The sequence below is a fragment of the Leucopleurus acutus genome (genome assembly GCF_964270905.1).
Source record: "Leucopleurus acutus genome assembly, chromosome: 8".
Taxonomy (NCBI): domain Eukaryota; kingdom Metazoa; phylum Chordata; class Mammalia; order Artiodactyla; family Delphinidae; genus Leucopleurus; species Leucopleurus acutus.
The window spans coordinates 98,281,611-98,294,832 of record NC_139151.1 but is presented as its reverse complement, the minus strand read 5'-3'; the positions used below and the strand labels follow the sequence as shown (position 1 = coordinate 98,294,832).

Below are 13,222 nucleotides of genomic sequence, written 5' to 3'. Positions count from 1 at the left end.
GAAAATTAAAAGGAAGTAGTAACAGTTAATTCTATAAGATAGGAACTCCAAAGGCATCCAAACTACGTGGGAGGTCACCCAGGTAGTGAGCCAGCAGCTGGGTTTTTGTCCTGTTGGGCTGGCTGAGAACGAGACTAAGCAAAATATATGTTCGATCTCTAAACATCCTCTTTACTGCATGTGACTCTGTGATGTCATCTGCAGATGTTAATATGGTTGCTTTGGGAATTTGACAAAGGAAACTTGGGTTTTAACCCTTAAGAAAGAACATTCAGGGGCTGACTTTTTTTTTTTAAGGATTAGCTGTTTTGAGATTTCAGTAGAATCTATGTATTTTAAAGTTTCGAAGAAAAACCAGAGTTTACTAAGGTGAAATTAAGAAGTGAAAACTTTTTCTTTTCATGATGAAAGTAAGTGGTTATAGATTTGTTCAAAAGGAGATGCTGCCTTCAGAACCAGGGTTTTAGCAACAAGGAAACCACTCAAAATTTTAAAGTTCGCCTGTTTAAAAAAATACTATTATCACACTGATATATACCTGTTGACTCTTGGTTCTGAGTAAGTTATAGCTTTTAAAATATAAACACAGGGAACTCTACCTAATGCACTGTGGTAACCTAAATGAGAGGGAAGTCCAAAAGGGAGGGGATACCTGTATGTGTGTGGCTGATTCATTTTGTTGTGCAGTGGAGGCTAACACAACATTGTAAAGCAACCATACTCCAATAAAAATTAATTTAAAGAAAAATGTAAAACCTACCCTCAAAAGACAGGTTTTTCCCACCTGTGAGGCTATATATTTTTATAAAATAATGTGCCGTAGATTGGGGGACTCTGTTCTCAAGGAGGAAATCCTCAGTTTGGCCAATGATTCTTTGGAATAAGTACAGAGTCCTCCAAGGTGGTACTTCGATAAAGATGGCCATCACTTTTCTATACACGTAACCTTGTAGGATGGCTGCTGGCTACAGGCTCCCTGTTTGTGACCAGCAGAGGGAGAGAGAGTACTTTTCTCTATCTTTGCAAGCAAAAGTCCTGAGATCATCCTAACTGTACTAGCTTAGGTCACATACCCAGCAGTGATTTTTGCTGGGGAATTGTACTACGCAGCTTGCCTTAAACCAGACTAGATCATTTCCAGAGTTAGGGGCAGGACTAAGTTTCTAAAAACACAGGGGGTCTGTGGAGGAGATGTGAATATTGAAAAATCTGGGTACTGGTAAAAAGAGGGCAATCTTGAATTTATATGACTCTGTGTTCAAAAACAAAAATATTAAAGAGCTTCTGAGTTTCAAGATAATATGGAAGGTAAACTAGATCTTTCCAGTGCCCTGAGGGAACATGCCTGAGAACTTTACAGGATGTTAAAGCAGAGGAGAGCCAGGAACAGAATGTTAAAAGCAACATATGGCAGAGATACTGACCTTCCCCTAGGCCCTGGGGGTGGGGCGGGGCACGGCATTAAGAAACATCAAAAAGCAGCTTCAGTGTGAGACTCTGAGAAGGGAGATCTTCTAGCTGAAATAAAGGTGAGAAGGAGTGACAACTCTCTCTAGGGGCAAGTGTCTCCTGTGTGAGCAGGTCCTTAATAAGGGCAGACGTGGCAGCCACTAAAATATGAAACTAAAAAGGTGACTACTTACCCTCAAAATATTGTGGAGGTTGTGTTATTAGATAAAACTCTCCATCAGGGCAGCATGTAAGTGCTGAGAACCCAGAGGTCAAAGGGGAAATGGAAACCTACTGGGATCCCCTGGAGGGGGAAGAAAGAATTTTCAGATCAGTGCTGGTGCCTGCTTTGTGCTTGTTACAAATGTATAATTTTGCCCAGAGGCAGCAATGTCTCAATCTATTCGGTAAAATACTGTTAACGTAGGAGGTTCCTCCTCCCCAGTTACGGTAAATGCATAGTGTTTAAATCAACTTCCTGTGAAAAGACATCTCGTAACTGTATTTAGGTTGACAGGCCATGGATTCTGGTACTTGCATAGACATGCTGGCATCCTGGTGAGAGCAACCCATCTTGCCTCCCTATTTTAGGTATCACCAAATCTCAACAAACATTGCTTTCTAGGAATAACATTTCTGCCTGGGAAAACTATCCCAATTCCAGTGAGAGATATCTCAGATCACGGGTGTAAATGATACAACTCCTATAGCTGAGAATGACCAAATCAAGAAATCAGACAGGACTTTTCTTCCTGTAAACTTTAACTCAGAGTTGGTGAGACAATTTGATTTTGGATTTGATTGCCTTTGGACTTTGATATGCTATGTTGCATTATATGACGGGGCTAACTGGGGATATGAAACAGAATGGAAGTACATTTCTCAGCATCATTTTTTTTTCAGTCTAGTTTCTCCACAAGGAACTGCACGGCTCCCATGTTTCAGTCCATGTGCTTAGGTGGGGCTGACTTTACGCTCAGCTCCAAGTCTCAGGCCTGACCAGTAAACGTTCTTTGTTCTTCTGGATCAAGGTGATTGGATCAGGGGTAGATATGTGACCCTAGCAAAGCCAATCAGATTGCTCCCCAGGACCTTCCCTGGACTTATTGGGAAAGAGGCCCCTGATTTGTTTAGGATTCTGGCTCGGAGGATATTAAAAGCCCTTCGCTGCTGAGAAGTAGTATCTTTAGCATCACTTGGGGAGCCTGAGAACGAAGCCTACACTGAAGAAAGTAGAGATAAATAATGGAGAGGCAATGTCTTCTCTTTTTTGAGCCACTCAGTCTTAGCATATCAGCATCTTAGCGTCAGACTGGGAAGCTGTAACTTTTCTTTTTTTGCTTCAGCCGATTTGAGTTGGAATTGTGTCACCAATTAATTGAGTAAGCAGAACAGACATATTCTTTCTTTTGTAAACTTAAAGTATTGTGAATAAATGAACGAGTAAACTCTATAGTGGTACAGAATGTACACTACATGTCACCATGAAAAACAAATAGACCAAAAAACTATCTGCTCACTGCCCAGTACTTTTCACATTAGAGCACAGTGAAATGCTGTATTTTAAGTCTGAGGCATCCTGTGCATAGCTCATATATTTAGAAAACAAACTTCTTGTTCCTGTCCAATTTGTTAGTAAAGTTGAGTAATGTGTATCAATATCACTAAGGGGGCAAAAAAGAGGGAAGGGTGCTGCCATCCTCTGAGATGCAAAAATGTGTTGAAAATCATGTTATATATGCTCCTTTGTCTAGTGCCCCTGCATAGAAAATGAGTAGATCTTTAATGTTACCGTAATGCTGTGTATTTGTAGTGAAAAATAGTTTTAAAAACTTGATGTCTTACTTGCAAACAAAAAAGGAAAAACATTGGAAAATTATAAGAGAATTATATTTACCTTTACCCGAAAGTTGGTACTTGAAGAAAATTGGGTTTATAAGAGCTTGAGGAAGACAAAGAAGACATTTATAGAGATGCTGAGAGGAGATTGTAGGGATACTTTTTAGTGTTCTGGAGGTTGAGGGTGATGGTTTTCATTATGTCCAATGACACTGGGAAAATATGACTTTCCCTGTCTGGTGCCCTTGCATTTTCAGATATGAGTTAGGAAATATTGGAGGCTCAAAAATAAGGTGGGGGAGCTTAGAGAGAGAGACGTTTTCCTAAAATAATCTGAACATTTTGAAAGAGAGGGAAAGAAGGAGGGGAGAAAGTTATGGGATATACAAGAGAACTTGTGAGTTGGACAAGGTGAAATTTCCAGAGCTTCCAGTAAAGAAGGAAACATGGGGAAACAAGAAGGGTGACGTACAACACACTCTGTGGGGAACAGTGGTTGTAATGGGGATCCTGTTACTCAGTTAATTCCCTTATGCAAATTGCCTGGGGACACTACCTTTCATCCTGGAGTGTCTTTTAGTTTGGGTTTTCCTAGAAGTGGACCCTGAGACTAGAATTCGTGTGCAATAATCTATTTAGGAGGGTGTTGATGGATGTACAGGTGGCGGGGGGCGAGGGAATGAGACAGCAAAGGACCAATTCAGCGTTCGTTAATGAGGGAAGTTGGAGCTCAACACTCTTCGTGACCTCTGAGGTTAATTGTAGACCACATGGGATGCCAGCTAGTCCCCCCCACCCCACCTCTGCCTCCCTCTATGCAAGCTGGACATGCTTCTGACCAAAGAAAGCCTTTAGTCTGAGTCACAGGTGCTTGCAGTAGGAAGCATCAGCGTGCCCCTGGCCATGAGTACCACCAGATACGGAAGCTTAGAGCATCTGTTGGGGAAAGTTATAAGGAGGTAAGCATGTAAGAAAAAATTCACTGGAAAGGTCTTCGAGTCACTGATGATCACATTTGGAATGGGTCGTAAGCCATTTGTTTGCAGAATTTTAAAATGTTCCCAGTTCTAGAAAGCTTAATGCATTACACTAGCTTACAGCTAGTGTAGTAATGGCGGAGGGGATTTAGGGAGGAAGAGAGTGGGCAATGGGATTATTATTTCCGTTTTACCTATGGAAAAATGATCAATTACATGAATAGGCCAAGATCACTCAATTTTAGTGATAGCACTAGAACCAGGCCAATGTCTGTTTAGTATCCCTTGCCTGGGACACTTTCTCTTAGGCTTTACTTCAACAGTGTAAAATACATCTCAGAAATATGTCCCATGAGGTGAATTTTCAAGGGATGAGTGAGGGCACCAGGGCAGGAAGGGTGATCCAGTGGTGCAACCTATGTTGTTTAGGGGTACAGTGGCAAGAACTGTAGCCTTGGTATCAGACAGACCCAAGTTCACAGGCCAATTGTACCGCTTACAAATTATGTAAACATTAGTTAAGCTATTTATCTTCTCCGAACTTCAGTTTCATAATATGCTCAATGTGGGTAATAATACCTTCCACGTGGGTTTGCTGTGAGGATTAACCAAGATAATAAGTGCGAAAGAGCTTTGTAAACCTCCAAGAACCATACATAAAAGGCATTAACAAAATAGTCCAAGAGATATGCAAGGAAGTCAGTATAGCTTCCCTCTGCAGAATTTCCATGGAGACTGTGAAACCATGGCAGGCTTTTAGTTGTTTTTGGATGATTTTAGAAATCTTTTTTAGGGATAAGGATGAAAGCTGATGGAATTGAAAATGCTGGGAGATTAGGAGAAGAGCTTCAGTGTGAGCTAATAATCTTCCTTTGCAGCAACATATTGACAAAGTAATGCTCAAGACAGAATGATTTCCATGGCACAGGAAATCCATCCAGTTAGCTGCTTCCCCTAGATAGAAAACAGCGAACCCAGGTTAAGGAAGCAGAAAGAACCAAGGGAAAAGAGTTCAGGAACCTTCCAAGGCCATGATGTTCACTGCCTGTCAATGGCTTAACCATAATTCAAGCGAAATTCTCAGGCATCATTATTACTTGTATTAGTTTTGCCAGAGGTGCTATACCAAAACACCACAGATTGGATGACTGAAACAGCAGAAATTTATTTTCTTATAGTTCTAGAGGCTGGAAGTCCAAGATCCAGGTGTCGACAGGTTTGGCGTCTCCTAAGTTCTCGTTCCTTGTCTCGCTGATGGCCACCTTCTCTCAGTTGTCCTCACATGTCCTTTCCTCTGTACATGTGTCTCCCTGGTGTCTCCGCCTCTTCTTATAAGAACAACAGCCCTATTGGATTAGGGTCCCACCCTTATGGCCTCATTTAATCTAAATTACCTCTTTGAAGGCCCTATCTCCAAACACAGACACATTGGGAATTAGGGTTTCAACACATAGATTATTTTTTCTTTCAATTGAAGTATAGTTGACTTACAATGTCGCATTAGTTTCAGACAGACAGCAAAGCAACACATGGACTTTGGTGGGACACAACTCAGTTCATAATATTACTTAAAAGGATACAGTGGCAAAGATATAATTCCACATGCTTTCTGGTCATAAGCTTGGTGGCTTCACTCTGTTATCTAATTCCAAACTCATCAACAGGCAAATTTTGATCCTTTTTTTTTCTTGATCTTTTTTTTTTTAAATAGGCACTTTATTATAAACACAGGTCATAAAGTCCCAGACTTACCATTAGCCACATAAATATAGACCCTGCTCACTGTTTAATATTATCAAGCTTGTACAACTTTAGCATGGTTTTGAGGCCAGCAACCTCAGTGTCTATCTAAGTGGGGGTCTGATCTTGCTGAGATGTAATATCACTATTTCTGTTCTCATTACCAGCAGCTTTCTTTTGTTCAATGAATACAGTTCTTTGATTCTGCTCTTTTCTACACTGAAATCTAATTTTGTATCTCTTCTGATTTTTATTACTTCATCCATAACTTGTTTTAATTGATATAGTTCAAGTTTCATTTTCTCATTTTCTGCTTTGAAGGATGGAAATTTGCTCCTCTTCATAATAATCGTATCCTTTTTCACATTAGCAACCTGAGACATTATCGGCTTAAGAATGATGTCCTGCTGCATCTTGGTGACATATCTTTGTAGATGAGATCCATGTTGGCCTCCATGATCTTGACCAATGCAGATGCAATGATTTCTGCTTGTCGAGTAGTAAACCCATTTCCTTCAAGTAAACACACTAAGGCATGGGTTTATGGCTCATTTGGGACTGATGTATTTGAACTTTAGTTAAAATATGGTGACAGCTTTTTTTTTTACAATTTTTTATTTTATTTATTTATTTGTTTATTTTATTTTTTGGCTGTATTAGGTCTTCGTTGCTGTGCATGGGCTTTTCTTTATAGTTGCGGCAAGCAGGGGCCACTCCTCGCTGGGGTGCGTGGGCTTCTCATTGAGGTGGCTGCTACTGTTGCAGAGCACAGGCTCTAGGCACGTGGGCTTCAGCAGTTGCAGCTCACAGGCTCAGTAGTTGCAGCATGTGGGCCCTAGAGGGTGCGGGCTTCAGTAGTTGTGGCTCGCGGGCTCTAGTAGTTGTGGCTCGTGGGCTCTAGAGCACAGGCTCAGTAGGTATGGCACACGGCTTCATTGCTCTGCAGCATGTGGGATCTTACCGGACCGGGACACGCACCCGTGTCGCCTGCATCGGCAGGCGGACTCTCAACCACTGCGCCACCAGGGAAGCCCTGGGGACAGCTTTATGATGTGGGTCTTGACTTCAGGTGTAGGCTTCTGTCCAGCTCTACTGCTTACTAGTTCTGTTACTTTGTGCAATATCATTTGACTTTTTATCATCTCTTTGTTCATTCACTCAGTGGACATGAACATCTCTTTTGAGATATATTGTGGAAACTAAAGCTGCGTTAGAAGGGTAGCTCTAAGGATGATCACAGTTGAGAAGTATTTTTTGGATGTTTGTGTGCTGAGAGGACGAAGGTCACAGAGATGGAGATATTGGGGGCTTAAGATGAATAAGGTAATCAAACTAGATACAACAGGGGACAGATGAGATGGAGGCTGAGATGAGGTGTTATCCTCAGGAATAAGGACGGTCCATCTTCTCTGAGTTTACATATGCAAATGTGCTGCGATACTGCCGATGGCTGTTGGTTTCCTCGTTAAAGGCAAGGGGGAGATATATTTCAAAGCACCAGTTTAAACTGTTTCTTTTTTATTTTTCACTAACAAAGAAGCCCTCAGGGTTTGCAAATCTACAAATAGATAATTTTCCTTTTTTATTCTTAATAAGAAGCATACAGTGCTTTTTAACATTACCACGTCTGGTGATCTGAATGTTAGTTTGGTGAGTTAAAGACAAATAAATTTGCCCTAAGTGAGCTCCTCAAATGACATCCCTGTGCCTAGTCCGATTTCTTAAATAGAAAATCAGGTAGGATTTGCATAATTTGGTAGGCAGTTACTGTTTACAGGACTGTTCTAGGTTCCAGGGGAAAACCTAAGATAGTAAGACTTAGTCTCTGTCTTCAAGGAGCTTACAGTCTAGGCAGAGTCACACATTCAGCCCTAATATGAGCTTGTCCATACGGGAGGGTTTCTTCCTTGGCAGCAGAGGTCAGGGCAGTGAAAGATGAAGGACCTACAGGTGGGAAATGTGGAAGTATTCGGTTCTGGGAAAGGAAACAAAAGGAGGAAATTTGGAAAAGTGATATAAAGAGAAGGAGGCACACATGTTTCTCAGAACCTCAGAGAAAAAATTCATGGTAGAGAAGGCTCTAATTTGAATCTTCACGTGGAAGCAGGAAAAGAAAACTGGGGCATTCCAACCTGGGGCAGGGGTGTGAGGCAGGGCGGAGAAGCATGAAGTAAGGCAAAGGGGAAAATGTGCCTGATATGGTAGGTGGAGAAAAGAGCTCCTTTATTGAGGATCTAAGGTGTGCCTTTCTGGGTGTGCATGGATAAAGCAGGATACTTGGTAGTAATAAAGAGAATGAACATAATCACACTACTCTATATAAAACAGATAATCAACAAGGATGTACTGTATAGCACAGGGTACTCTCCTCAATATTCTGTAATAACCTATACGGGAAAAGAACCTGAAAAAGAATGAATATATGTATAACTGAATCACTGCTGTACACTGGAAACTAACACAATATTGTAAATCAGCTCTACTCCAATATAAAATAAAAATTAAACTAAAAAAAGGAAGAGAAATAAAACTGCAAAGGTTGGTTGGGGCTAGTTTGCTTTGAATGTCAGGCTGGAGAGGCTGCACATTAATCTGTGGGCAACATGCAAGTCACCGAAGTTGTGAACTTGGTGGGTTGAAGGGAGAATGCAAGGCAGAGGGAGGTGTGACCACGCATGAGGTGAGGTTCCAAGCTTCTCACGCACGCTCCATTGTCCCACCAGATTTTATCTACAAAATACATATTTGAAGATAAAATTATTAATAATTTGAAGATGACAACTGCAGAGCATTAAACCCCAAGGATGGGGCCCTTCTGAGCATGGGTCCCCATGTGACTACACTAGATGCATGTCTGTGAAGCAGGGTCTGGAGTGGCCTTTAAGAATATTGCTTCAGGGGCTTCCGGGAAGATGGCGGAAGAGTAAGACGCGGAGATCACCTTCCTCCCCACAGATACACCAGAAATACATCTATACGTGGAACAACTCCTACAGAACACCTACTGAACGCTGGCAGAAGACCTCAGACCTCCCAAAAGGCAAGAAACTCCCCCACGAACCTGGGTAGGGCAAAAGAAAAAAGAAAAAACAGAGACAAAAGGATAGGGACAGGACCTGCACCAGCGGGAGGGAGCTGTGAAGGAGGAAAGGTCTCCACACACTAGGAGCCCCTTCGCGGGCGGAGACTGCGGGTGGCGGAGGGGGGAAGCTTCGGAGCCACGGAGGAGAGCGCAGCAACAGGGGTGCGGAGGGCAAAGCGGAGAGATTCCCGCACAGAGGATCAGGGCCGACCAGCACTTACCAGCCCGAGAGGCTTGTCTGCTCCCCGCCGGGGCGGGCGGGGCTGCGAGCTGAGGCTCGGGCTTCGGTCGGAGCGCCGGGAGAGGACTGGGGTTGGCGGCGTGAACACAGCCTGCAGGGGTTAGTGCGCCACGGCTGGCCGGGAGGGAGTCCAGGGAAAAGTCTGCAGCTGCCGAAGAGGTAAGAGACTTTTTCTTCCCTCTTTGTTTCCTGGTGCGCGAGGAGAGGGGATTCAGAGCGCTGCTTAAAGGAGCTCCAGAGACGGGCGCGAGCCGCGGCTAAAAGCGCGGACCCCAGAGACGGGCATGAGAGGCTAAGGCCGCTGCTGCCGCCACCAAGAAGCCTGTGTGCGAGCACAGGTCACTGTCCACACCCCGCTTCCGGGGAGCCTGTGCAGCCTGCCACTGCCAGGGTCCTGGGATCCAGGGACAACTTCCCCAGGAGAACGCACGGCGTGCCTCAGGCTGGTGCAACGTCACGCCGGCCTGTGCCGCCGCAGGCTCGCTCTGCACTCCGTGCCCCTCCCTCCCCCCAGCCTGAGTGAGCCAGAGCCCCCAATCAGCGACTCCTTTAACCCCGTCCTGTCTGAGCGAAGCACAGACGCCCTCCGGCGACCTACATGCAGAGGCGGGGCCAAATCCAAAGCTGAACCCCGGGAGTTGGAAGAGAAAGGGAAATCTCTCCCAGCAGCCTCAGAAGCAGCGGATTAAAGCTCCACAATCAACTTGATGAACCCTGCATCTGTGGAATACATGACTAGACAACGAATCATCCTAAATTGAGGAGCCGTGTGGATGAAAGGTTCTTGGTGCTGCAGTCAGGAGTCAGCGCTGTGCCTCTGAGGTGGGAGAGCCAACTTCAGGACACTGGTCCACAAGAGACCTCCCAGCTCCACATAATATCAAATGGTGAAATCTCCCAGATATCTCCATCTCAACACCAGCACCCAGCTTCACTCAACGACCAGCAAGCTACAGTGCTGGACATCCTATGCCAAACAACTAGCAAGACAGGAACACAACACCACACATTAGCAGAGAGGCTGCCTAAAATCATAATAAGTCCACAGACACCCCAAAACACACCACCAGACGTGGACCTGCCCACCAGAAAGACAAGATCCAGCCTCATCCACCAGAACACAGGCACTAGTCCCCTCCACCAGGAAGCCTACACAACCCACTGAACCAACCTTAGCCACTGGGGACAGACACCAAAAACAACGGGAACTACGAACCTGCAGCCTGCAAAAAGGAGACCTCAAACACAGTAAGATAAGCAAAATGAGAAGACAGAAAAACACACAGCAGATGAAGGAGCAAGATAAAAACCCACCAGACCTAACAAATGAAGAGGAAATAGGCAGTCTACCTGAAAAAGAATTCAGAATAATGATAGTAAAGATGATCCAAAATCTTGGAAGTAGAATGGACAAAATGCAAGAAACATTTAACAAGGACCTAGAAGAACTAAAGATGAAACAAACAACGATGAACAACACAATAAATGAAATTAAAAATACTCTAGATGGGATCAATAGCAGAATAACTGAGGCAGAAGAACAGATAAGTGACCTGGAAGACAAAATAGTGGAAATAACTACTGCAGAGCAGAATAAAGAAAAAAGAATGAAAAGAACTGAGGACAGTCTCGGAGACCTCTGGGACAACATTAAACGCACCAACATTCGAATTATAGGGGTTCCAGAAGAAGAAGAGAAAAAGAAAGGGACTGAGAAAATATTTGAAGAGATTATAGTTGAAAACTTCCCTAATATGGGAAAGGAAATAGTTAATCAAGTCCAGGAAGCACAGAGAGTCCCATACAGGATAAATCCAAGGAGAAATATGCCAAGACACATATTAATCAAACTGTCAAAAATTAAATACAAAGAAAACATATTAAAAGCAGCAAGGGAAAAACAACAAATAACACACAAGGGAATCCACATAAGGTTAACAGCTGATCTTTCAGCAGAAACTCTGCAAGCCAGAAGGGACTGGCAGGACATATTTAGAGTGATGAAGGAGAAAAACCTGCAACCAAGCTAACCTACCCAGCAAGGATCTCATTCAGATTTGATGAGGAAATTAAAACCTTTACAGACAAGCAAAAGCTGAGAGTTCAGCACCACCAAACCAGCTCTACAACAACTGCTAAAGGAACTTCTCTAGGGAAGAAACACAAGAGAAGGAAAAGACCTACAAAAACGAACGCAAAACAATTAAGAAAATGGGAATAGGAACATACATATCAATAATTACCTTAAATGTAAATGGACTAAATGCTCCCACCAAAAGAAACAGATTGGCTGAATGGATACAAAAACAAGATCCATATATTTGCTGTCTACAAGAGACCCACTTCAGACGTAGAGACACGTACAGACTGAAAGTAAGGGGATGGAAAAAGATATTTCATGCAAATGGAAACCAAAAGAAAGATGGAGTAGCAGTTCTCATATCAGACAAAATAGACTTTAAAATAGAGACTATTAGAAGAGACAAAGAAGGACATTACATAATGATCAAGGTATCTTTCCAAGAAGAAGATATAACAATTGTAAATATTTATGCACCCAACATAGGAGCACCTCAATACATAAGGCAAATACTAACAGCCATAAAAGGGGAAATTGACAGTAACACATTCATAGTAGGGGACTTTAACATCCCAAATTATTTCAGATCAGAAATAAATGAAAAAGAAACAAAGGAAATGATAGCAAAGATCAATAAAACTAAAAGCTGGTTTTTGAGAAGATAAACAAAATTGATAAACCATTAGCCAGACTCATCAAGAAAAAAAGGGAGAAGACTCAAATCAATAGGATTAGAAATGAAAAAGGAGAAGTAACAACTGACACTGCAGAAATACAAAAGATCATGAGAGATTACTACAAGCAACTCTATGCCAATAAAATGGACAACCTGGAAGAAATGGACAAATTCTTAGAAATGCACAACCTGCCAAGACTGAATCAGGAAGAAATAGAAAATATGGACAGACCAATCACAAGTAATGAAATTGAAACTGTGATTAAAAATCTTCCAACAAACAAAAGTCCAGGACCAGATGGCTTCACAGGTGAATTCTATCAAACATTTAGAGAAGAGCTAACACCCATCCTTTTCAAACTCTTCCAAAATATAGCAGAGGAAGGAACACTCCCAAACTCATTCTACGAGGCCACCATCACCTTGATACCAAAACCAGACAAGGATGTCACAAAGAAAGAAAACTACAGGCCAATATCACTGATGAACATAGATGCAAAAATCCTCAACAAAATACTAGCAAACAGAATCCAACAGCACATTAAAAGGATCATACACCATGATCAAGTGGGGTTTATCCAGGAATGCAAGGATTCTTCAATATACGCAAAACAATTAATGTGATAAACCATATTAACAAATTGAAGGAGAAAAACCATATGATCATCTCAATAGATGCAGAGAAAGCTTCCGACAAAATTCAACACCCATTTATGATAAAAACCCTGCAGAAAGTAGGCATAGAGGGAACTTTCCTCAACATAATAAAGGCCATATATGACAAACCCACAGCCAACATCATCCTCAATGGTGAAAAACTGAAAGCATTTCCCCTAAGATCAGGAACAAGACAAGGTTGCCCACTCTCACCACTCTTATTCAACATAGTTTTGGAAGTTTTAGCCACAGCAATCAGAGAAGAAAAGGAAATAAAAGGAATCCAAATCGGAAAAGAAGAAGTAAAGCTCTCACTGTTTGCAGATGACATACTATACATAGAGAATACTAAAGATGCTACCAGAAAACTACTAGAGCTAATAAATGAATTTGGTAAAGTAGCAGGATATAAAATTAATGCACAGAAATCTCTGGCATTCCTATACACTAATGATGAAAAATATGAAAGTGAAATCAAGAA

General features: G+C 42.3%; 1 pseudogene across 1 annotated transcript; it reads right to left on the bottom strand.

The window, feature by feature from the left end:
* Nucleotides 1-5,984: 5,984 nt before the first annotated feature.
* On the bottom strand, nt 5,985-6,543 carry LOC309965501 (mitochondrial calcium uniporter regulator 1-like; annotated as a pseudogene). Its single transcript has one exon. The product of its transcript is annotated as a mitochondrial calcium uniporter regulator 1-like (transcript).
* Between the last annotated feature and the right edge of the window lie 6,679 nt (nt 6,544-13,222).